Raw genomic sequence first — 3913 nt, forward strand, 5'->3', positions numbered from 1 at the left:
TTCACTTATCTTATCTTATCTGCACTAATTTAAACTTATTAAACTTATTGTAGTTGTAATTTGTACTTGATTAACCCTTAAACTTATTGCACTTGAAATAAGTTAAAATAGGGTGAATGAAACTAACTCTAAAGGTGTGTTCTATACACTTGACCTTCACTTAATTATCTGAACTTAACTGAACATATCTAATCGAATTTATTAAAACTTATTTTAATTAGTTGTAATTTCAATAACTTGGTAACCTTTATCAGAACTTATTTAAATTGGACTTATTAGACTTGAAATAAGTGAAAATAAGGACATTTCCTAGCTTCATGTTAGGATTTTTTTTTATTTATTTTATTTTATTTGTGTGTATATTACGGATTACTCAAATTTTTGCCATATTTATATAAGAAATTCTATTATCAAAATCCTAAGGTGTTAATTATTTATTTATTGCCAATAAAAATAAATAAAGAAAATACCTAAAGGTGTTCAACTTCTTAAAATACACATGAAAATGGCTCAAATTTAATGGCCTGGTTAGCCACATAACCACATTCTAGTATTCTACTAGTACAAAGCCTAAATTAAGTTGAGTTTCTTTTATGAATCTTAATGTAAAACTAACTTGCATTAAAAGTTCAAATGTTACTCTTTTGTTTTTGTTTTTATTTTTAAATTTTTTGATATATAACTTATAAGTAAAGGAATATATAAAGCATAGAGTAGCAAAAAGCCATAGAAAACTAAATAATTAATTAACAGTATCGTGTGTGATGTGAATAGTTAAGCTGATCCATACTTTTCATTTAAAAGATTGAATGTTACAATTAAACTTTAACTTAGGATACCAGTGAAATTTCCAGGTTTTCGAATTGGTTGTTATTTTTGTATTAAAATAAAATTAAAATCTACCAACTTTAATTTGAGGAAGACAAGTTTTTTAAGCTACTATAAAATAAAATTTCCAAGTTTTTTTGTATTGCATGAACACGTATTTGAGAAGCCATAAAAAAATACAACAAAAACGTGAGTAACACGTGTTAAGGGTTGTTAATCAAGCTTCCAAAATTGCTGACTCGTTATTACCGGCCATGCATGCAATTTACGGAGTACCGGAGAGGAAGCGTAGTCAACTTATCCGAGCTCCCGTAAATAGTGCATGCGTTTTTCTCAAACCCTGGACGGGCCGGTTTTCTTTTAGCGAGCCTTTGTGTCATATTAGTTGCACCATTCTTTTCATAAAACAATCTCAAATCAGTTGTAACATTTCTATGGAGTATAAAAAAGCAAAAGATTGACTTTTTTTTTTTTTTTTTTTTTTACTTTTGCTTATTTTGAACCACTTTACTTAATCTTTGTGTTTGAAAACGGTAAATTTGAAGGATTTTTACTCATATTCCTTAAATGACTATGGTACACTTAACTCTTAACAACACGCAACATCGCAACAAAATTAAAAAATTATGTGTTAGTGAAACTAATGTGACAAATCGAATAGGAGTACTTTATAATGAGGCATTTTTTTGATGACATTAGTTGATGTAGACATAAACTGCCTGCTTAATAAAAAGCAACACTCTACATTTAGAAGATAAGAAGATGATAGTCATGTACAATATTTCAAAATTTACTTTCTCCATTTTCCAAAAATTGAGACGACAACTTTGCTTTATACAGACTTTGGGGAAAAATATTATTTCAAATTACACTTAGACCTGTTCTGAATGACTGAACTAAATTCAACTTTGAACTCAACTTATTGGAGTTGAGCTGAATTGAACTAAATTGAATATTTTACGATAAAAGGAAATTAAGAACTGAACTGAACAGAACTTATTAGTAGTGCTGTCAAATTTCAAACCGAAACCGTTTAACTGTCCGAAACCAACCGACCCAAATGAGAACCGAACCGATTAAAAACCGATTTTGTAAAACAGAAAACCGACCCGAACCGTATTTAAGTAAAACCGAAACCGAACCGATCCGAATAATGTCAAACCGTATAAGAACCGAACCCATTAACAAACCGAACCAGTTTTAAACCGAACTGAAATCAAACCGAACCGAAAAAGAACCGAACCGTTTCTAACCCAAAACATTTCCAACCCGAAACCGTTTGAATCGAGATAAAAACCGTTTACACCGAACCGTTAACAAACTACAACCCGTTTGCACCGAACCGTTAATAAACCGAACTGTCTATAAATCAAACTGTAATTTCGATCTCACAATAACTCATCAAATCATGATTATGACACATCAATTAGATGATTGAATAAGAAGCAGCTAACAATGTGATAGTAAAACAATAATAATTCATTAATACACTAAGGGGGCGTTTGGTTTGAAAAGTGGAAACGGAGTGGAAAGGAAACAAATAAGAGGGGGAAAATGAATCATTTAGCTATTACCTTTTCATTTGTTTGGTTTAACCAGAGAAAGGGTATTTGTTAAGAGGAAGGTAAAGGTATTTGTTACCACAAGTTTTTGGGAGGTAACAAATAAGGGGTAATCATTACCCTTAGGTAATGGTAATTGTTACCATGTCTTCAAACCAAACACATGGTAACGATATTGGTTTAATCGAATCCGTTTCCAATTCAAAAAATACACCAACCAAACGCCCCCTAAACTTTTATAATCTACGTTACTTCGTAATAAACTAGTAACATCAGTATGACTAAACTTGAAAATAACATGATATGTATTTTTAAAATTGATGAGAATTTGTATATAATATAATGCCCAATGCCTAAATATGAAGTGATGAAGTCTCGGCTTGATATAAAACTTGCTAACGAGCAAAAGGTTAGTTAGCAAGTACTATGAAATTTCAAACCAAAATTGTTTACCTGCCCGAATCCAAACGACCCGATTAAAAACCGACTTTTTGAAATAAAAAACCGTTCTGAACCATAATTTAGTAAACGTGAAATGGAACTGATCCGAATAACGTTAAATAGTATAAAAGGCGAACCCGTCAACAAACCGAACCAAAATAAAACTAAACCGAAAAAGAACCGAACCGTTTCTAACTCGAAACCGTTTCCAACTCGAAATTGTTTGAACCGGTATAAAAACGGTTTACACCGAACCATTAACAAAAAGCAACCCGGCTGTACCGATCCGTTTACTTCCCGAACCGTTTACAACCCGAACCGAATTAAAATCGCTCAAGAATAAACCGAAACCAAATCGAACCGATAACTATTTAAACCGAACTGAAACCGACCCGCGATACATTTAAACTGATTTCAAACCGACCCGATTTAATACCGAACCGAACCCGAACTGTTAAACCGTTTTGACAGTGCTACTTATTAGGGCTGAACTGAACTGAATAGAACTGAAAATAATCTGAAGAGTTTAGGCCTTTAAACTCATCCTTGTTAATCCATTATACCAAACAACTTCTTAGTAGGATGAATGATCGTTAAATCCCATTTTGTGACGATATATAATTTTATAAATTTCAAACGATAAAAATAGAGTATACAAATCAAACATCAAGATTATACTTCAATCGAAATTCGACTTTCGTATTTGGGTACATACAAACTTGATCATCAATACCTCTATAATTTTTTCAAAAAACGGGAGCATAATACCTCTAGAGAGATACAGGAATAATGTATGAAGCACTGTTGCAGTGATATGTACTGCACTACTGCCAGTACCAAAAATACTGAGTATAAATGCTAGTACAAATGTACCACTATTTTAAAAGGCCATCACTACACAAGTAACCAACTTGGGAGGATTTTTTTCAAGGAGATGCCAAAATGCCCACTAGTATATAGACGACAAATCTATTCTCTTCAGCTTAATTTCAATTCAGTTCCTAATTTCATTCTCTCATAAACAATTCAATTTAGCCCAGCTCAATAAATCAGAACATGTCCTACAAACTTCGTATCTGTAA

This window comes from Chenopodium quinoa, unplaced genomic scaffold (assembly GCF_001683475.1).
Source record: "Chenopodium quinoa cultivar QQ74 unplaced genomic scaffold, ASM168347v1, whole genome shotgun sequence".
In the NCBI taxonomy this organism is placed as follows: Eukaryota; Viridiplantae; Streptophyta; class Magnoliopsida; order Caryophyllales; family Amaranthaceae; genus Chenopodium; species Chenopodium quinoa.